Genomic DNA, 23,186 nt, shown 5'->3' with positions numbered 1-23,186 from the left:
TCGTTTAAAGAGTATCGAAAGATTCGTGAAAAAAAAATCGGCATTTCAGGTGCGAATGATAGAAAAACGGATCGTGGACGGTACGGTGGTGTCTGAATCGGTCTTTAACCGTCCGGCTGATGGATCGACGGGTCAATCGGTTGGTAATCGACGTCGACATCGACTCGCCAGTAGCCATGGCGACGAATCTGCCGCAGAAAGCGACCGATTGGTTTTCGCGGCACGATCTGACCTAAAACCGAGCTCTGCTCGGTTAGACTCTCCACCTCCTCCTCCTCCACCACCGCCACCTTTCTACCAACTGCCTTCTTTAACTCCTTGATCCACCTCATCCTCCTTCTCTCGCAGGTCTGACCGCCTCCTGCTCGTTTTCTCCTTCGCCTATTCCCTGTCCCGGTTCTCCGCCGGCGATCTTAGCACTGTGCCGGGTTTCTTTGGGCGCTTAGAAAAACGTTGATTTCACTCGGTTGGAATGGTGACACGATGTGCACGTCGCGTTTACACGAGACAGCTCCTCTCCTCTTCTCTTCGTTACCCGCCACAGCACTCGAGCACTCGAGAGACTCGCGCGTTCACCGCGATTCTACGCCGCATACCTAAACCCGAGAGTACATTATGCGAGTGTCGCGTTCTACCAGACTATAAGTCGCAACAGGCCAGGAAGAATCCTCGAGATCTGTTTTCCTATGAAGAAACGATACCTCTTATCGGAAAGCTCGTATCGAACACGGATCAACGCGTTTTCCTTCACCGTGACGACTGACAAACAGAGTCGAGTCAATTTGTAAGCACGCGCGAATTAATGGAGCACGCTGCCGTTACACGCGCTTATCCGTCGTGGATCTGGCGCGTAGGTAGCCAGGCCAGCTTTTCGTATCGCGCAGAGTAACTACCAGCAGCATGGAAAACGTTCGACGCGTCCGTTCTCGTAATCTACGCCGATCCAGCCTGTTTGCCAGCCGTTTATCGCCACATCTCCAGACCCGTGTACTTCAAGTTCAACCAGAATCTCGTCCCCGCTACGCAATGCTGCTGCATAATGAACTCCTCTCGCTTGGAATACCCGAGTTTGTGCATCAGAGACGGACAGTCGCGAAGAAAGTAAATTTCTTTCTCTTAATTATTACACACCATTGCGTGACGGTTATTTAAATTTCGACTCGAGGAAAGATATCGAGGGAAAAAGGAGAAGATCGTTTAGATGTCCTCTGTTGAAGACACCCACGCGACTATGTAAGTTTCCTTGTCTCCTCCGGGTAACGCGATATCAGCCCCTTAGCCTCGTAATATCCCGCGACGAAACGCGCGCGTTTCCTCGCGACGCCGGCGATAAAGGCTGGCAAAGTTGTGCGGCGAGAGATAAAGAAATATATCGGCAAAGGTATAGCAGAGAGGGTAGCTGAGTTAGGTACCGACGGTTAAGAGGCGAACCCGTGTAAACGTAAAGGGTTGGTCTTGTCGGGAGGCATTCGGTGGCCCTTACGGGTCGCAGAGGGGAATGCGGTTATGATAATTCACCGGCCACCGTGCTACGCGAACAGACTCCGCTGCTGAACTCGGTCTTTCCTCTTCTTTCTTCCCTCGATTCGTCTCCCTCTTCGCACCGACGACGATTCGCTTTCGGCTTACTCCATAACGGATCCAAGCGACAGTTTATCCGCGGACCGATAACCGATTTTGGCAAACAGTTCGTCGAACCGAAGCGTACACCGGCACCCATTGTTCCCTCTCGAATCGAACTCGTCGTTCGTCGATTTTATTGCCGTAGCCTCGCGGTTTTTTGCTAGCCGCCCGTGAATTTAGCGAGCAATTGTTCTCCATTCTTTACGGCACGCGTTACGCTAAACAGCTATTATCCGCGCGGTCGCGTTTTCAACGTACCGATGAGATCCTTCGGACGTGGCGTTTCGAAAAATCGAAACCAACCGGGAAAACCGACGCGGCGAGGATGCCGCGACCTAAACGGATAAATTCTTTCCAATCCATTAACCATTAATCGTGACGGGGATTCGGCATCGAGGTTTATTCTGGTTCGCTACGAGCATTAGAGACGAGGAAACGAATCGAAGGGACTCGACGTTAAGATAGGAGAGAGAGAATGGAGAAGGAGGCGGAAGGTGGTTCTTTTAGGTATCGACAGTCCACTCGACGGAAGCCGAGCTTCCTCCTCCCCTTCCTACCTGCCGGTGGTAGGGGTGGTTTTTAAATAATTCCACTATTTCCATGCATATTGCAGGAAACAATTACAGCTGTAATTGCTAATAGAAGACTGTAGGCGAGGGCAGGTTTATCTCGAGGTTCAAAACCCGCTCCTTACCCACTCATCGTACCCCCTCTTATCCGGGATAGTCTCTACCTACCCTCTTGTCGCCAGACGTCTGCTCGGTTTAACCTTTTCGACGGATATCGCGATTCCATGACGCGACGATGACGAATTCCTTCGCGAAAACAAAGTAGAAGAGGAAAAACCTTGCGGTAATCGATGACGAGGGGTTTCCAGAGGGATGGTTGTTTCTTCGGGTAACAGGACTCGTTGCGACACGGTAGGCAAAGACAGGGGGGGTGGACGGGCAGGAAGCGGTGTCTCGGGCGAAGGTGAAAAGAGACAGGGGAAGAAAGATAGGCGGCCGAGCGAGCTAGCGAACGGTCGAGAGGGCTGAAGGGGAGACGTTGGAAGGGAAAAAATCAAGCAAATTGGTATGCAGCACACAACAACCGGCGGGTGGAACGAAGGGGGAGTGAAGTTAGGCCAGCTAGGGGTTGCCGTTCCTGGAGGGTGGGATCAATACTCTCTCTTTCTCTCGTCTTCTCTTCCACGCTCTGGCCGTCCACGAGCCCGGTTACACGACACGCGCGAACCTCTCCGTGTCTTTCCATCTTCTTTTCCCTTCTATCCCTGCGTTTTGTGTTTTCCTTTCTCCACGATGCTTCGTTACGCGCGTCTTCCGACGAATCCCTGTCTGCTCGGAGATCTTCCATGAGAGACAAAGACGTTCCGAGAGTAACCGGGTAGATAGAGGAAGAGGATCGGACCCGTTCCACGCGGTACGTGCCGATGAATCGTCCAAGTCGAGATTCCCCTGGATACGGAGTTAGCGAGCTATGGAATCGGGATAATTAGATTCGATCGGCGCCGACGAGAAACAATAACGCGGTATTGCTTTACGCCCAGTGTCGATTCGAAATCGCGATTATTCTCCGCGACGTATATATCGACTGGATTTAATGCGGACGTGGAGCGTTAGAAAATGTTACAAAATGATCCAAGAAATTAAGAATAAAGTAGAAATCATTTTATCGTCCTTCGAGTTTTATACGTTCCTTATACAGGTACCGTTTTCGAGAAGAGCGGACGTTTACACGGTCGAGGAAGAACCGCGCAATCCGTGCTCAGAGACAAAGGGCTAGAATTTCTCGAAGAAAGAAAAGTTTCGCGGAGGGAGTAAATCGCGGAGCGGATAAGGAAGAAAGACGGACGAAAAGCTGGAACAAATGGTCAGGCAGTCACGTCCTGGGTTAATGCTGCATGGAGGAAAGTCGGTGGGGTTTATTAAACCGCCGGGTGGAAGGAAGAATGAAAAGGAACTGGCGGTTAAGTTTGAAGCCGTGTGTCGAATTAATACACCCGGGGAAGACGCTCTTCTTTCGATGAACCAACGAGTTCGTTTAAATAATTTCCAACCATCGAAGGATATTTTCCAAGAAGTGCAATAAAACCTGCGAGTCTGCCCGAACGTCACGAATTTATCTTATTCGCTGATCGAGTTAATTAATCGAGCCGGGACACGCCACTCGACGATTGCCAAAGCGGTTCGCTCTACTTGCGAAATAAGAAACGGAAAAAAAGACGAATCGCAGTGACGTCAAAAAAAAAAAAAAAATGAAGAAGACGAAACTGTGACGCTCGTCGGTTACGACCTTTTGTAAAATTCCACTTGGAAGCCGATTAACATAAGGAACAATCACTGGGAAATATTCGGACGGCTATTTCCTGTGGTGTGACCCCATCGACGGAAGTCGTCTCACGGAAAAGGCGATGACGGAAATCGTACATGGTGCCGAACAATGCGAAGCGTTTTCACGTTGTTCCCGGAGCGGGCAAGAGTTCACGGCTATCGGCCTGGGTTAAGGGTTAGAATTTCCGATGCTCTTCGTGCCAAGGGCGACCACCTTCCACGATCCGTAGGGTTACCGATCGAACGATTTCTCATCGCTAGTTGAGACAACGAGTAAACATTATCGTTTGCAAATTATGAAATTAAGAACCAAGCTCTAATCGCTTAAAGAGATAACGCGTACTCATCGGAATCCACTTTGCGATAACAAACTAAATTCATTGCTGAATTATCCCGGACGGTTTAATTATAAGGGACAGATGGTAAGACGAAAGGAGACGAATAGAGGAACGGAAACAGGGAACGGTCTCGTTAGCGGAACGACTTGGAGAAGCGGTCCGCGTAGCATGAATTTCCTAGGCTTTTCGGTAAACGAAAACAGAGAAGAGGAGCGAACTCTCGAATTAGGGCGAGTTCTTCCTGTTGCGGTGTTCCACGAGGATACGGCACGTTAATCCCTCGGTATATTCGCACCGGCTGAATATCGTAATTATATTAGTACGAGCCGGCTGCAAAATTTCTCGCGATATTCCGTCGCCGTAGGGTGGCCGGTTCGCGTTAATTTCATCCCACCTGAACGACCCTAAATGAAAAGTATTTCACACCTTTTCCTCATTGAAACCGCGAGCCGATAAATTACAATAACTCTCATTAACGTTTTAATTTTATCCTTCATCGAGCCAAATTCGCAGGTGTCGCAGTTTCTATTTTTTCACCAATTCCTCTAATCTTGGCGGGAATTCGAAATTGCATAATGCGATATGCATAGTAACGTGGTAGATATTAGGCACGAGAAGGATTGGACGAAGAGGGGGGCACGTGCAAAGCACTCCGGAGAATGTGCAGTCGGTTGAACGATTAACGAGAACGCACGAACAGGAGCTTGAACGGTTACGTGACTGACACGGTGTCGCGTTATGCATCAAAAGCTTATTAATTCGCACGAGCGTTCTTACCGACTCGCTGCTTCCATTACTGCCATTTCCAATGTTTTGCCCCGCTTATCGGGCCGCGTATCGTTGCCGAACGATTAATTGAAAGAGGAAACAATTAAGAAAGAATTAGAATACGTACATGCTTACCGGAAGAGGAACGTTCTCTCTCTCTTTTTCTCCTTTTCTCTGTAGGAGGGTATAGTTTCGTAGCACCTCGTGATTTATCACCGGGTCGATTTTATCGGCCGTAACAGGCAAAGGTTCGGTGACAGGTACTGCGACAGTTGGTATCCGCCCGTAGGAAAGGACGGCCCAAAGGGGAGGCCAGAGAAAAGGAGAAGAAAACTCGGTGGTTACCGGCTGAAACGCGTAATAAATAATAATAATTGCCCGTACGTGTTTGCACAATGCGGACGACCGCTTAAGCCTGGCCTCTGACTCGCGTCGGGACGGCGGGAAATGATGGTTCGTGTTGGGCCACGAACCGAGCGTCGAAAGGAAGAGACGATTCTCTTCTCTATGGGCAGATTAAAAGAGGCCGCGTGTTGTACGTCCTTTCTATGCTTCAGATCCTATCGTTCGGATTAAAAACCTCTGCCTACCCACGTTCGCGACAGGCCTAGATTCCGACCTAACGCCAAGAACCGTGCCGAGATTTTAACCCTTTTCCTTACACGCTTCTGTAATTTGCACAGATCGAAACAATTCAGTTCTAGCCAAATACGATTTGCGACCAACCCCTTGTCCTTCGCTCGCAATACCGTGTCTATAGAGCGTGGAAAATTTTCAAACAGTTTCGTAACCGATGCGATGATCTTCTTTATTCGAATCGATGATGATCGCTTTGATCGGAAAGCGGAACGCAAAAATGCCACGTGCTCGTTTCGACGGCGCCGTTGCCTGGTTACAAGCGTAGCACGCGACTTTAATTAAAAGTCCGAAACAACAGACGAAGGCGATGACGAAACACTTTCTTATTTTGACATTTGCATAATTAACGGTCTGCGCCGTGTAAGAACGCTATTCACCTCTGGCTGCGATGATACGCGTCGAACGTTCCTCCGAGCGTCCACTTTGCTCGATGATAATGATCGGTCGTATTGACGTTGACGTTCGAACGGAACGCGAAGAAATACGTGGAAAAATTGGAAATTTGGAAGATAGCAATTTCAAAACGGTAATTTCCTTTTCTCTTCTTTTCACTTCGATCGCGGGTACCGTTTAAAACGTCCCGAGGAAAACGCGTCCGTTCGGTAGGATACCTTTCGAAATATTTTCATCTTCCCTATTCTTCCACTGTCCCATAAAAAATGTATGAAAAAATATATACGCGGGCTAAAATGTCCCCGCGAACGACGACCAAACGAGGGAATTAAGGATGTCGAAGGGTGTCCCGCGACTTTCATTCTTCCTGATATCCTTTTCTCCCCCTCTGATTTTTCGAATAAGGCCGCTCGTAAAGATAACAATAGTTTACTGCGGGCATGTGGAACCGCTAAAAATTCGACCGGCCTCGTAAAAACTTTGCATAATTTATTTCCATATCGTACGGGTATTGTTTCGTACGTTGTATCGCGATGCCACGCTTCCTTTCGTCTGTTCCGTATTTTTCCTAATTCGTTAACCCTTTCTCTATACGTCGAGGAGAGAGAGAGAGTTTTATGGAAGAAATGCAGTAGCTCGGAGCGAGTCTTAGCCGGTGGAAGGCTCCTTCCTGGGAAGCTCCATTTTAATGTTTTCCATTTATCATGTTGCGCTCGATTGTCTTCGCGATGACAAAGGATCGCTGGCTCTCGTTCGCCGGCCGCATTTTTCTTCGCTGCTCTCTTCTTCTTCTGTTCCCTTCCGGGGATCTTTTTATTTTGCGGAACCACGTGCGTGCCGGCGCATAACTTTCAGGTGTCGTGTGGGCTTTATCGCGCAGACACCTGTCCTACTTACAGCTCGTTATTATCGTCCCTCCTTATCTCGTGCTTCCGCGAAACCTTTTCGAGATGAGACACGACCAAGCACACCCGCGTCCTTCGAAAAACAATAGGACCCTTGGTCGAGTTTCGCGGGTTTTCGGTAAGAAATCTTTCTCTCTTTCCCGCGGCGTTACTTGTTGCTCGTTCGCGACGTTTGTTTACACGGCCTAATTGACTTTCTCGACGTGGCAAGGAATTTGCATATAGGTATCGAGATGATAGCGATAGAGTACGGCTTTCGAAACGGTTTCGAAGCGCGCGCGCGACTCGCGTATCCGGCTGTGAAATAGCATTTAGTTAGGCCCAGTTATGGGATTCCGGCAGATTACGGGTTATTAGGTGTCGGTGTCCCTGTGTTTCCAGCACGGCCCCTTTCGTAGCCTGGTGTTTAACTGCGGTACACGGGCTGTTTTAGTTTCGACGTTTTTGGGCCTCGCGGTCCCTGGCAGCCACGGTAACGTGTTATTACGTGTCTGGCGGTCGACCAGCCGCAGAAAGAGAGAGAGAGCGGAGAGAAAAAAAAAGAAATTATGAAGAGAACTTTGGGAAGATGAAGAGAGAGAAGGTCGGCGAGAGGCTGGATCGCGCAGCAACCCCCTTCGAGCCAAGTTAAACCGGGCCCCGTAGTGGCCCGCGGCCACGCTGCCACCAGTGTCTCTCAATAAAAATTATCCAAATTGCTGCGAGATTCCTCTCGGTAATCGAGATAGTTGACGGAACCGGGATGGGCGAATTCTTCGCGGACCTCTATTCAGATCTTATCTTAAAACGCCACTGTTACCGATCGTCTGAACTTTAAAGTGGTATTCTTATATTAAGAATTAAATTAGATATTATTATCTTTGGGTATCGTATAATTAAATCAAATTTCGAGCATATCCTTCGTGATTGTTGATTTCAGGCAAATATAATACGTCGAGTTACAAACAAACATGGCGTTACGGAAGGAAACGGGTGAATTTTCGCTCGAAGATTCGTTCGAGGGTTAAACGAAACGGAAAGGAAAGATGGTCGGTGGTATGCGGTACGGTTAGACTGGTTCAAAGCTTTCGTGGTCGTAATGAACTTCGTCATCCGACTAAAAACGAGTTAAAAGGCAGCGCGAGGAGACGCTTCGCTCCGGGCAAAGCTTTATTATGCGAGGATGGGGTTGCAGGTCGTTATCTTATTCAATAGCTGGCCCCCGTAAGAGCAGGCCTTTCTCTTCCGAGAAGCCGATGTAGTTTCAGATAATGGACCGGCGAATTGGGATATAACGTGTCTTAAATTGTCTAATGGGTGACCGAAGGGTATCAAGGGGCCCCAAGGTCACCCTATTTTTTCACGCAACCATCGTCTTCGTAATGCGCGCAGAAAAGCGTCTCGTCTCCTCTTCCACGAATCTCTGCGTTCTGGACACGAGAAGAAGCCAACCCTGGGTTGAATTTGATCCTCGAGGCTGGGTTTTCGATGACCCAGCCCGTAAAGGGATGGTCGTATCGATGGTACAGTTTTTATTCTTTTTCTTCGCCAGTTTTTCCGGCATCTTCGAGCAGATTTTCCGGCAGAGGGTTGACGCGGAGCGTGTCTCGGCGAAAGATTGCCGAGCTACCAAGAGAAGGGTGCAAGCCGAGGGGGTGAGGGAGGTACGATCGATTTTTAAAGCAACCGCAATATTTGACAGCTACAGCCCAGGGCTGTGGTTTTGGCGCCACCTGTTTCCCGACCCTTCGGCCTCCACCCACTATCCTCCACGCGCACGCACACACGGCTGTCAGAGAAAGAGGGAAGCGGAATCTACTCGCGCGTCTGCGGTCCATGGGTAACTGCACCATGCCGGCAGACACGCCACCAATAAGTGAACATCGGTTGCGTTCAACACCCTCGCTTTGTTCCACCCTCGTCGTCCTCGTGAAACCTGCCGAAATCCATCGCGACACGACACGGCACCCAACCTACGTCTATCTTCAATCCCTTCCCTCTTCTTGCCAGATTTTTCCCTCCACGCTTATCCTTCCTTTTTCCTTAGGATTTTTAGAAAAGACTCGCAATCCGGGAGAAAAGAAAGTACGGGCAATTGGGTTAGACGAGCGAGAAGGAGAATCGAGGCGACACTCGAGCGATGTACGTCGGAATGACCCGAAACTCGATGGGCGCGCGACCCTCTTGCGAATATATCGAGGCCTTCGGACGACATTACTCTGCTATACGCGAGCTGTGCCTCGAAGAGACATTGATTTATACGAGGCGAAACCGAGTTCGCGGACCTACTCGGCTCTTCTCCGACTACCCTTCGGGACCTTTCGAAAATCATCTCTTTCAGCGAAATTATAGCTCGTGAAAGGGAGTACCGCTTAGCGACTGTAACCTACTATTTTCCCATAGACTTCGTCACGCGTCTATTTAAAAATCGACCGACCGTTTCGAGCGACGACCATAAGCACCGGGGTCCGGCGAAAATTTGGCCCGTTTAACGGGACCAGTGTTTCCGAGGGTATTCGGTTACGCTCGATGACAGCCCTGTCCACGATCGTTGGACACAAGGCGGACGAAATGATTTTCCATCGAATCTGTAACAGAGAAAAAAAACCCACCATCGCGCGCTCCCGTTGCTAGGAATGTTTATTCATAAAACGTGTTATTTATTATTTATGCGTCGTTGGAGCGATAGATAAATCACGAATCGGACTTTTGTAATCGTGCCTCGGACAGTTTGCGTCGAGGAGAGACGGAAAGTGGGATAAATAACGGCACGGAACAGGGTGGTTGTTCCGTAAGAGAATTCGAAGCGTCGAGTCGATTTTGACGGAACGTGGACATTATTTATTTTAACCCCCCGAAGAAGGCGGGGGGTTACGGTGCATTCTTACGAGCAGTCACGTAGCGTCGAGGTAGCCGGAGGGTGTCGATGGAAGCCGATATATTGGCATACCTACGGCAAAAAGAATTTCCAACGCGTCCCCGTATTCTCCTGTTCCGCGGACACATCCCCTTCCGTTCGTTCTTCCTTCTCCTGTCCACGCTCGCTTCCTTCCTTTTCCCCTGTCCGTTGCTCTCGTAGTCGTTGGTCAGGTCGGCATCGCCGGTGCACCGCTCAATTGCGGCTGTCGAGGGGTGTGATAGATGTCCTTCCAGCTCTGGAATCCGGCACGCCGCTGAAGGAATGGCGAGTGACACGAAGGGATCCGTCAGCATCACCTTTGCCCATCCGAAATCGTTGATTCAAGAAATTCGTTCGACCGCTCGAATCTGTCCACTCTAATTCACCAGAATTTTAACCATTTCGATTAACCCTGAAATTAATAAATCATCCCCGACACACACGGTGGGGTAGTATAGACATAAAGCGGCGTTCATAGCGCGCAATGGGCAACCGTGAAACGGAACGGCGAGCCGCAGCCGTAAACTGGAAATATGTCAAAGATAATAAAACAATTAGCCATAAAACGTAACGACCCCCGTGCGTGTCGTATATACCGGAGCCGTAAGCCAACGAAGAACGGGAGGAAGAGGAATAAGGGGTCAGTCTGGGACGACGGTCAGCTGGTAAAAAGTTGTTGGAAACAACGGAATAAATGTCGATTTTTCCTTGCCACGTCTTTCAATATTTCGGGGGTGCGATTCATTCGATCCGAATTGAATTTAGACGCCGATCGCCTCGCGTTTGAGTAACGAGCCTCGAGGTTTAACGATTCCAACCCCCGGAAACGGCGCGAACTCGACGCGGTTCAAGGTCGGCACGATTCCAGCCGGGAAAAAAGGAACTGTTCCCTGAGGAGTAAAAGGGAGCGTTTGACCGTAGCCGCAAACTAGCGCTGCGAAGACGATCAATCATTCGCGACGCTTGCGAATGCTTAAACGAAACGAAACCGTTCCTCGTTCGAGTTTTCCGACAAAACGAAGCAGTTAATAACCAGCTACGATGCTTGCTTTCGAAGAGAGGGATTTTCGGGCGGTACGCAACGAAACCGACAGGAGGTACACGGAGGATTAAGGAGTTGAAAAATAGAATAGGAGAAGGATCGTTCGCGTCGGTTAATTTTCCGCTCGATTCCCCGAAGAAAAGAAACGAGTTTCGAAGACATTTGTCTCAACGGGCTGTCAGTCGGCGCTCAAAGTGAATTCCTCGAGAAAAGAAAGCGCGATGATAGTAGGAGGGGAGAAAAAAGGAAGATCGAACGTAGGAAGGGATTCGTTTCTACTGACTCCTTTTCCGGTCGAGTATATATATATATATATGTATGTAAAAGGTGCAGGGAGACGAAGCTGCATCGGCTAAGGCAGTAATGAATTCGGAGATAAATGGCCGGAGATACCAGCCAATATGTGAAACTGTCGTTCTTTCGTCGAAACGAGAGGGGCTCCTAAACGTCTAACAACTATCTAGTCCACTCTGCTTTCTTTACAGAAACAAGATTTCGTTCGACTGAAAATTGACGAAAAACACGCGGCAGAAAGTAATGGGAATCGAGTTAGCGAGGTATAAAGTTGAAATTTTTCCAAGCTTTAAAGCTCAACCAAGAATACCGAATATTTTCACCGAGAAACTGAAACTTTCGAAGCTCTAAGCGACTCGAGTCTCGAAGCTTATCTTAACAGCATTAGAATAGAACGTGTTCGCGAGTGAAATCCGGACAGGTGAATCGCTAGATTATTACAGACGAGTCCGTTGCGACCACAATGTATACGTTTTGCACGTGGTAAAACGCATCCGTGTCGCTGTATTAACACCGCGCGTAATAACGCTCGAAAGAACGAAGAAGGAAGTTGAAGAGAAAGGCGCAGAGAGGAAACGAAAGGTCGGCCTTTTGCCATTCGATTCTTTTCCGGGGTCGTGGCTCGGAATAGAAGTTGCCAGCCACGTCGCATCATTCTCGTTTTAACGCAGTTTTACGGCCTGTCTACGAGAGCTATCGGTTCGTTTCATGGCTATGAATTTCCGCGTCGCCATAGGCGGTGCGGTTTTTTCACCGCGACACCAGGAAATCAACGGGACACGGATCCAAAGAACGTTCCATATTTTCCATCAATAATTAATTGATTTTTGAAAAAGCGTATCAGGAAGTTTCGAGTTGTCTTATCAGAACCGGGGGTGACAATGGCGGAACAAAGTAGCTCGTGACAAATCTTAGTCGACCTGCTTAAACGCATAAAACTCTCTCTTATCCTGAAAGACAGTGTAGTTGTTCGTCGGGGATAAGAGGTTAGGGAGCTATATTTTCCATTTCGTTCCAGCCACCCAGCTCCCTGCCTCGTGACCCCGACTTTAGACTCATAATACCGTCACGGGGGTGGAAAGAAGAATACGGAAAGGGACGGAACGGACGAGCAGCTCGGTAAAATGATTCTATTAATTTTTCCATCGGGAGCGGCACTCGTGCATGCCGCCCTACTTCCCTCAGACTTCGTCCTCGCGTTTCTCCCTCAGCGTGCTCGCTTTCCGTCTTCAGCATCGTCTTGTTTCTTGCAACGTCGTGTTGCGAAATTTTGGCCTGGGCCGGACGCGAGATTAAAGATTGAATTCCCATCAGTTGGTAGGTGAACATCGATATTGGTTTGCCACGGGCGACGCTGCCAGTAGGGCAATTTTTGGACAGGTCTGGTTCAGAAGAAGGGAAGGAAAGACGGGACAAGACGGGACAAGCGTAAACCGAACGGTCAGAGAGCTTCGGGGGGAAGCACGAGGCGCCACTGTGACCTCCTTCGACCCCGAACCATCCGTCACTCCACGGAATCAATGTGCCAAGAAGGAAAAGGGCCAGGTCACGAGTGCGATCTCGACTCGAGCAAAGAACTCTTGTCCCTCCTTCCTTTCCTTCGACCGGCCATTCCGCTTTCGTTCGTCCTCCAACACCATTAGTCCAAGCTGAATCCTTTTCATTGAAATCCCTCGAAGCGGCTTAACTCTTTCGCTCCCGTTCACTCGCGACGAAGTCGGAACAGGATTTTTCGATTTTTCCAGCTTCGTTATCGTAACACCTCGTTGATCTTGCCGTTGAAGCAAGAACGCGTTGGCGATGGCTTTATTCGTCTCCGCGGATAAACCTAGTGGGATTGTCGGTGTGGCAATCGGCGGTCTACCTGCTTACATCGATGCGCCGCGACGTTATTAGAGTTCCTCTCAGCCAGCGTTTCATTGTTTAGCGACAAAGCCGGGGAAGAACAAAAGGAGGAGGGAGGTGGTACAGGCTGGTAGGTTTTTACGCGCGTGGGCGCGAGAAGAGTGGACGCGAGGTTAGGTAAGTCATCGGCCTGCTCCTTCCACCGCGTCGTCCTTCCAATCCTCCGCATTGAGGTCGTCTTTGTTTCCTTTTTCTCGGTTGTACAATTCTCGCATAAGAAATTTCTAATCTATTTGTAACTTTCGTCGTTTTCCCCGTTGTAGAAGAACGATTTCCCGCGGAGGAACGGTTCTCGAGGGAGGCGCGGCGACGCGGACTCTCGTCGAAAAGAAACTCGTGTTCGTGTTCTTGTTCCGGTCTAAGCCGCGAAGGGTCTTGTCGCTCGTCAGATTCGACGAGGACAAAGCACGCTGACGCGTCCTACACGCACCTCGAAGGTTGCTCGGTACCGCCTCGATCATCCTCCTAGTCATCCTGCCTCGTCCCTCCGATCCTTCGGCAATCAGAATCTCCATTCGGCCGCGTCATCGCGTCGTGAACGATACGCGTACGAGGGAAAGGATAAGGTGAATGAAAAGAGGAGAGTGAATGGAGGAGACCGCGAGCGGGGTGAATGCATTCGAATGATTACCAGGCGACGAGTCGCCGGTTCGTTCTCGACGCCGCAACAAGGGCGGCGGGAAAGAGGCCGCGAGGAGTTCACAAGACGGGTCGACCACGGTATTGTACCGGTACACCCACGATTGCATGTTTACAAATTGTCTAATCTCGTGGACGAATCGGTGTATCGACGGGGCCCCGCTTATTCTGCCCTCGAGCGGACTGGCACGAGTCCGCTCGGTACGAATCGAGACACCCACTTTCCTCCAACGATTCTCGAAACTCGCGTAAAGTGAACTCGAAGGTTCGCGAAGGAGAGTTTCAGGGTACGAAAGGAACGAACGCGACGAAACCGCAAATTAAATTAGCCAGTCGGCGAACGACTCGAGGCGGGCAAGAAAGCGTTGGCTGACCGCTGTTTAACCCAGCTTAATTACCAATTAGCCAATAAAAACGCTACTGTAGCTGGTCGCGCGTTATGGCCGCCCTTAAGAAGCTGCCGTTCGGCCAGCGAACATCGTGTGTGCCCACACGATCGTCCAACGAAAAACCAGCTTGTATAATTATAACTGGCAAAAGAGCAGACCACGACGTTAAGAACGCGTCTTCCACCCCGACCGTGCTTCTTATCCGATACCAGAAGAGATTCAGAGACGAGTTTCGCAAAACGATTAACGAGTCGGCCGCACGGCGTACTCGTTATCGTCGGCGTTCAGTGTCGTTGATCGAGCCTTTTATTAGTTAAGCGTCCATAAAGTGGAACGCTCGTAAATCCAATAACTATTTTCTTCCTCCCCCTTCGTCTCGTTCGCTTTTAACAGCGTACAATTATTCGCGGTCGAATAGCTTCCTGAGAAGCCTTCCGCGAGATATCTACACCTTTCGCGGGGAAAATTCGTACGTTCGAAATCGGTCGCATCGGGGCGATTGTCTACGTCTCGCCGAGACACCCACGTCGCAGCATCCGGCGTGGCGCGCGATATAAAAATGAAGAATAGCGCGCGGAGGAGGAAGAGGTGGAGACGAAACGACGTCGGACGACGGTGTTCTCGCTCTCCTCGGGGGTCCTGATAATTGCCGTGCTCTCCAACTGTTATTATTAAGCCGATATTTTACCGAGGGGACACATGTTCCGCGCATATAATTTGCGAAAGCCTCTAATTATGGGTTAGTGGGTACGCGAGCGCGGCCAGACGGACGAGCGAGGAGGGAAGCTGAAAAGAATGGCGTTAGACGAGAGCGTGGAAAGGGCGAGGCTCGCGGGCCCTGCACTCTCGATTCGCCTACGCGAATCGTCCCGCGTTTTGCACCTTAGTCTACCTCCGTCGCGTTCGTAGCCAACGTTCTAAACCGCCGACCGGGTTTCTTCCTCTCGTCCCGAAAACCATTTCGTTCGGTTCGCTAACGACGATCGCGAGACGAAGGGTCTATTCGATAAACGCGATAATCGGATCGAACGAAAACGACTCGGTCGTCTTCGAACGGGAATCGAGATCGACGAGAAAAGGAAAGCGAGATAAATGCCGGCCCGCCGTTGGAAGCAATACCCTCATTGTTGTCCGTTCGGGAACGTCGCGGGACATCGGCGGAGTGTCGCCAGGGCTATCTGACACCTCTATCGAACGCGGCTTTTTGTCCGCGGAGACACGGATGCACGAATTATATCCTTGCCGTCCGGTCGGTTTGGTTATAAATGATCGTGTTCGGGGCCGGTTGACGAGAACACGGATAGGACGCGGAAAAAAGGCGAGCCTTCGTGGCATCGTGGAAGGTGAAGAAGAGGCGGGGGCGGAGGTGGTGGCGGTTAGCTTGCGGCTCGTGTTTCTCATAACTGCGGACCCCGGCAGAGCCGAAGAAGAAGAGGAACTTTTGAGTGACGTGAGTATAATGACGCGCCTCTGCACCGTGGTATACACGACGAGGCAGAAGTGCGAGGCGAGGGGGTAAAGCGAACGCGTTCGGTGTTAGCCCCGGGGCCCTTCCTTCCCGCCCAGGGAGCAAGGTAGAAACCGTAAGGCGAGATAAGGAATCTTGCGATTTAATCGCTCCTTACCGATCCCACCATTAGGCATCGGGCGAAGCCTAAGCGTCCCGCTCGATCCAACTACTACCGTGGGGACTTTCGATCTCGCGAGAGCGAAGCTTCTTCGAACGATTCGATTTTCGATGCGACGCGTCCGAGTGTTAAGACGCGCCGCCGGTGTACCGTCCAGCTAGCGGGGTCAACGTGACCCTCGACGGACGGTTGGCAATGCCTCGATGTTTGTTTTCTCGTGGGCGGGCCGAACGGTGGAACGGGGTGGCTGGCGGGCAAGGGCTGAGTTGCAAGTCACGAGTCAACAATAGTACAAATAATAACAAGCCCGCGCGGAGGTCCTCGTCGAAGAAGTATTTTCGAGCATCTAGCTGCTACCACTCTACCCTGTAAACCGTAAGGCATCGTTCACACGGAAGACAGTTTCCGTTTCTCCTTTCGTAAAATTCTCTTCTCTTTATCACTTTATCGTTTCAATTTTCTATCCCAACGACGGTGTTTCGTCGACGAGGTGAGTAGAAGGGATAATAAAAGGTGAAAATCGTTCGAAAATGAGGATCGATGGAGAAGAGGAACGGGTTGTCGGTGTGCGCGTGTCTTTATCCGACGTATCGCATTCCCATAAAGCCGAACAGAGCCGGCAGCCATAGGACCGTGAAAGCAACCGATGCTGCTGCTGCTGCTGCTGCTACTTTTGCTGCCGTTGCCGCGGCTATCGTTCTTCTCTCCGTTGAGAGCTGCCCACCCACAACGCACGATCTCGGTCCGGTCTCGCTACCGGTATTGAATCCGGCGCATTGTTTTTCTCCGGTCATGAGAGGAAGAGAGGATTATTTGCATCGGACTCGAAGCCAGGGAGTTGAAGGCAGCTCCGGGCCGGTTGATATTCACCCGTGTTCCCTTGTTGCACGGGCTACTGCATCGAGGCACGGCCGGTACGAGAAAACGGTAATCCCGTACGAAACGAATCGTTGATCGGTCGATCGACGAGAAATTCACCACCCCCTACCAAGTGCGATGAGAACCGATTGAAGATTTCGAGGAGAAAGAGAAAAGACGCGTAATGGTATCTAATACCGAGGCGTAGGTACGGAGAAAGGGTCTGGATGGAGAAGGTATAGTTTATAGTGATTACATGGGGTCAGGTCCTGGCAATAAACCATCTCATGGTGGCCGTAGCTATAAGTCCGGGGCTACGGTTGTGACCATTCTCTTATTCTCTCTCTCTCGATGTTTCTTTGCCTCTTGGTATCTGTTCCCTTTGGAGCGTTGGGACGCGGAGAGTCGCGCCTACGCGCGGGCGGAGCAAGAGCAAAGCGAGTTGAAAAAGCAAAAGGATCGGGACGCGATGGGCAACCGGTATACGAGAGCAAAAAGCGCGTGGCTGTGCGGCCGTACGAGCAGCGAGGAAGGATCGAGAGGGAGAGTGAAAAGGAGTTAGCAGCAACAGCAACAGAAGCAGAAGCAGAAGCGAGTAACGGCGGCGGAAGAAGTGGGAAGGGAATAATAAGGGAAAAGAGAAACGGCTGGCTAGGAAAGGGAAAGAGAGGAGGCGAAGGTGAAGAAGAGAGCCGCAACACCGGGAGCCATCCTACTGGAATTTAAATAATAATTATAGTGTTTAATATCATACGCACGGGGCTCAGCCTCGAGTAGCCGTCTCTCTTTCTTCCCTTCGATCCATTCCCGTCTCGTCTTCTCTTGTCTCGTCTCTTTCCGTCTGGTCCCTGCCTCTTCTCCTTGCAACACGACAATCGCAAGTTCACCGGCAGCCGTTGGTCCCTCGATCTACCCTCCGAAGATTCTTCTCCTGGACGCTTCGCGTAGACACGTGCACCGGTACGAGCTCGTAAGCTGATCGGGACGAGCCTGTAATAATGCATCCGCCAGATTGGAAACCGATCAAGCTCCTCTCGGCGATCCTTAGCTATAAACTAGCCGAAAATCGGCCTTAATCCGATGCTTCACCGGTATCTCGTTAGCCTCCGGTTACCAGGCTGACTTTGTTATCGTTAATGCGGGTCTGCGAGGATGATTTGGGTAACCTCTTACCGAAATGGTACGTTTCGAGAATAGATTTTATTTTAATATACAGATAGTAGAGGAATTTATTTAATTGCCGTGGCCCAATTGCCAGGAGGACGAAGGTTTCCTTGTCCCGTATTGGGGAAGTAGCGATATGTGTTTGGCAATCACGGCGCTGTCGCTTTAAGACTGCAAATGCATTAGTCGTGTTCCACGTTGCCGGTCGGCAGCACCAGGATCCCGGAAGGCGGAGTGGTTTTCTGTTCGCCACAAAACGCTGCCATTATCGCTACCTGCCGAGTTTACGGCGGGCAGGTCGGTCGAACGCGAACGGAGGAGGCAAGGAACAGCGTAAAGTCGCAACGTTCACGCGCACAATGCCCGGCCTGTCGTTATTGCCCTGCCACGAATGTATTAATAAAATTTATTGGTCGAGCCGAGTGCAACGCGAACGTTAATGGATTTCGAGGTACCGGTGGCCTCGCCGTAGGCAGCGAACGACAGCAAATGAGCCACTCGAGACGACTCTCGATGCGATGCCGGCTCACCGGCTCTCCTCCACGCTTTAATAACGCGTTAAAACTCGACTGGAATGATATTACGAAACGATACGCTTAGACCACCTTGTAAGAACCGAAGCCGACTCGTCCGGCCTCATTCGCAACCGATTCGTCCCGTGAAACGGTCAATTTTTAACACTTTCCCTCGACGAGACTTCCAACCAGTCGAGGTTTTTCAAGTTTCAAGATACCTCCGACTCGGTACATGAAAGTTATTGATTTATCGATTGGTTCGTCAAGCGATTAGGAGGGTCCGTTGATTAATAGTCGACGTATGCCAGAAGATAAACTGACGTACAGACGGTCGTTTCCTTTTTCTCCTTCTTGCCGCTCTTCTTCACCAAGTCGCTCTCGTTCCCGGCATCTTTCCACTCGTGTCGAATAACTTCTGTCGTGTAAGTTATTTGTACGCTAGACGGGCTACTAACTGCTCCACTTCTCCGCACGATCGATATTTTCACCGTTTTTCTTCCAAAAGATATATCTCGCGAGTATCTCGAAGAATGTTCCATCGTCCAACGGTGCAATTAACCATCCGAAACATCTATTTTCTTCGCATTGATGTAAACGTAGGTCGAGTTAGGGTAAGGTGGAAAAGAAGCAGCCTGTTAGGACAAATTGAGGCCTGCCATCGTGACAAACTCGAGGCGTTCTAACCCCGGCTATCCTCGAGTGACCTTAGTTCGCGGGTTCATCGGCGATGCCATGCCGATCTATCGGCTCTCCCGTGACCCTTGGAATCTCTCGGGGACTACTCTAATAGCCGGATTATCTGTCCCGGTTCTGTCTATTTCCGTCACCCTCCTGTTTCACCCTCGAATAAGGATAACGAGCGTCCGCGCTCTTTCCACGTCTTTATCGTTCCCAGAGACAGGTGGACCTTGTCCATTACGCGCGATTCCTCCCGGACAACTACCCCGCTCCTGTCACACCGACACTATCGCTCTGATCGATCGACTTTCCGACCGTTCAACGATACGAAGTCGTAGACGCGCGTCTCCGTCGCCGATCTTACGATAATTCTCGCACGTTTAATCGCGTTTGTTCCAGCTCGCTCGTTAAACCAACGATATCGTTTCCATTACGATCACGGAGCTCGCGTGTTTCACGTGTCTCGAGGGTCTCGCACACCTCGCGGAACGCACGACACTTTGGAAAACGAACGGGCATCGCGTAAGCTGAATCGAACGCTGTTTTCCATTAACCAATTAACGATTATATTCTATGTTTACGAGGTTTCCTCGATTCCGACCGATCGAGATACGATTTTCCTCCTCGCGAGACAATGTTGCGTTCGTCTCGGGCTACGATCAACGCCTTTCAACGCGTGGACTCTCGAAGCGATCCGATAGTCACGGTCTCCTCGTCGATCGCTTATCGATTCGAAGCATCTCGTCGAATAAATTAATTACACGACGAGTTAATCGAGTTAGCCGACTGTGCCAATTATAACCAGGTAGTTTATTAAGCCAGCGCGAGCGTTCCGCTGGATCGAACATCCGTCGCCGTTAGAGGAAGTCGCGGATGCCCCCCTCCTCGAATCGAACAATCGGTTATCGAGGCTCGCTTTTTCTTCTCGACGAAGGGCTGGAAAGGCGACGTGACGGAGGAGAAGAAAGGAAAGGAAGGTGGGTAGAGGATAGAGAAGAAACGGCAGCACGTACACCCCGGTGAGTTCGATTCGACGAGTTTAGTTGCGGGACGGGACAGGGCTGCCGCACGGTCACGGGTGATTAATGATCAGGCCAATCAGATATAGTTGGCCGAGCAGGCGGAACAGAGACGGGGCTGGGATCGAACGGAGAGGGAACGACGGGGTGGTGAACACACGGTGAACGAAGCACGAGCGAACGATGGAAGGGAAAAGGAAGAATGGAAGCGAGAAAGCGCGGAGGAGAGAGGACGGAGAGAAGGCGAACCGCGGTTGATATGTTGCGCTGTCACTGCGTTGTACCTGCGCCGGTGGGACGTTGCCGTTGCCTGGATTGTAATATTGTATTGTACTGTTTGTTGGCCCCGGTGTTCCACGACCGTCTGCCCGCTCGACAGCCTGTCCAAATACCGCCACCGGTTCGACGCGCGCCTCTACCTAACCGAGGGCCCCAGCACTGCCCCCGAACCAACCACCTATGCACCGATGCATTCCATGTTTACCGGTGTTACGGCTGCGATAAGCACGACCACCCTCTCGTACGCGACTGTCGAATATATTATGTCGATGCAAGACCGAGTGCCTTTTCCCTCCCGCGATTTTCATTTTTTCATTCAACCCTTTACGTTGAACGACGTTTCTTTTCTTTATTGGCAATCGTGCAAAGTGTAAAGGGATTTGCTGATTCTTCCAGGGAAACGAATTTCACTCGATTACGAGGTACATTGCTCGTGGGCTCGTCCGAGAATCTCTACAACGGCATCTTTCAACCGGAGCCTCGGCTTCGAGCGTGGCTTCAGCAGCGTATAATCTCGCTGGTTATTAATGGCGATGGTTTGGGAAACTGCTACCGGGCAACCTTCCTCTGTACCCCCTTGTCTCTCGGTAGTTCATCCCTTCCCTTCCTTCCACCTCTTTTTCTTTCTCTTTAATCCTTCCCTTCTTTCCTCTCTCCTCTGTACATGATCTTCTTCGTCTTCTTCCACTTAGCTCGTACTCATCCCTCCGCGTCCGTCTCGCTCTTTGTAAAACTGCATTCCAAGCGTCGTTAGAGCTCGCCCCGCGTCTACCGAAACTTTTCGAGCCGCGATCCTAAGCGTTCGCCGTTTTTAATTGCCTGTCCGTGTGCCCGACGTTGTTGCAACCGATCCGTTTATGAATCCATATTACGTTGCAACCCGTGTTGCACGAGTTAACGCTGGGCGATTGAAACTGTCGGACGGTAGGGGTTTGATTTTCGGATAAAACGGTTTAAGGTTAATCGAGGATATCGGTGGCGAACAAGATTGCTCGTAAATCGAGCGAGAAAAAGAGAAACGGAAGCGAAGGAAGAGTGCCAGTCGGTCGATATAAAAGAGCACGGGAAGTTCATTTAACAGACCATAAAAAGGATCGAGTGAAACGGCTACGGTGGTGGTTGCGATGGAAGCGGATGTTTGCCAGAGGCATCGGACAGTTTTGCGGCCCCAGCCGGAAAGGGTGCCGGAGGATTTCGAATTGGGTGCTAGCGTCGGCCGAGTAGGTTAGAAGGACGGGCTATCGGTGATCAAGCTTCGGGCTCGAATCCATCCGGAGGCTTATCTCGCGGAGGAAGGCTTACCGGCTTGATCGCCGGCAGCTCCTCTCGCTGCTAGTAGGATACGCCCTTTCGCAGGATCGACCACAGGATCGTCCGATCTTAATCCGATCTCGTCTCTCCGGGTAATATCCCTTAAAGGTCGTCCTACGACAACCGTTTACACTTATGGTTCTTCCAGCGACGGAAATAAAGAGGAGACCAGACCTATAACTCTTTGGTACTGGAACACTTTCGTTTAACGAAGTGTTGAAAATATTTGTAAATTATTTGCTCAAATTTACAGTTGTTCAATAATATTATATGCGGATTAGAAAGAATAAATTTACGAGAAACGTTCGATTTGACAGAGTTGTCCGGCGAGAACCAAGCTGATATGGAAGCTTAATAAGTGTAAATAGAGGTAAAATCGGGACGGGATTAGTGATTCTCGGCAAGTTGCCTTTAGCAACCGGCTCGACCGCTAACTGGCATTTTTCCCAGCGCGTGTGAACCGTCCAGTGGTAATGCGTATCGAGGACTTGCGGTAAACGCTTTCCTCTGGTTGGAGAGGTAGAAAAAAGCGTGGAAAAGAAGAGAAAAAGAAAAGGCGCCTCGAACGACGAATGGCCTTCCGCTAGAGCCATTGTCGGTGGTCATGCGTGGCTCGTAAACGCGTTGCCGTCGAGGTTTCTAATGCCGCGACCGAGCTAACGACGCCTGATGGCGATCCAGACGTCGCCGAATCGACGCTCCGAAATAGGAACAACGTGGAATCGTGTGTATTAGGTGCCGCTTTCTTTTCGCGAGCGATCGGAATCGAAATAAAGTGGAGAATGAAAGTTCGAAGCGGAAAAGAGGTAAATCCGTTGACGAAGCTAATGGACCGCTTTGTTACCCCCTCGGCGAAATAGGGATTAATACTTCCGCGTGTTTGAACGTTTCGCAGCGGATAGACGGCTCGTTTCGCGGCTCGAAAGTCGTAAAGATGAGCGAGCGTCGACGAATCCGCCTCACCTTCGAAAGTGGCATTCCACGTTACGCTCGCGGGCCAGGAGGTATTCGAACCGCTTCGTTTCTACCGACTTCCCAACTATCGCCTTACCTTTCCACCATTTTCGATCGTTTTCCGCTTCGTACGCCCGCTGATTGACCAACGCCGATTTTCCGGCCCGGCTACCACCGAACACGCGTTTCCAACCGATTCTTTTCCGACACCCTTCGCTGGACCCGCGGCTTTTCGACCAGTTTTACGACCCGGTCCTGGGAGTCTCGAAAGCTCGTCACTCTCATGGAAACGGGACGAGGCGGGTAATCGTCCGTGAAGGAAAAATTCCGCTAGATTTTAGAGACGTTTAAAGGGCTTTCTAGAGCATCATCCATTTTTCTAAATTTTCTTAAACAGAAAAGGGTGTGCCTCTTTAAAAGGGAAAGAGTTCCGGGCCATTTTTCAAACGTACCCGCGAACGTCAAAGATTGGAAATAAAAAAAAAAAAAGAGAGAAAGAATAGCCGCGTGTCGGCGTCGAAAATGTCGACGGAACGTTCGATGCGATATTTTGTTTTTTTTTTCCCCCCCGTGGAAAAACAACATCACGGAGATGCAGGTGCGACGATGTTTGCGTTAGCAAACCGTTTCCCAG

Source organism: Osmia bicornis, chromosome 6, assembly GCF_907164935.1.
Source record: "Osmia bicornis bicornis chromosome 6, iOsmBic2.1, whole genome shotgun sequence".
In the NCBI taxonomy this organism is placed as follows: Eukaryota; Metazoa; Arthropoda; class Insecta; order Hymenoptera; family Megachilidae; genus Osmia; species Osmia bicornis.
Note: the sequence above shows the minus strand (reverse complement) of the source record.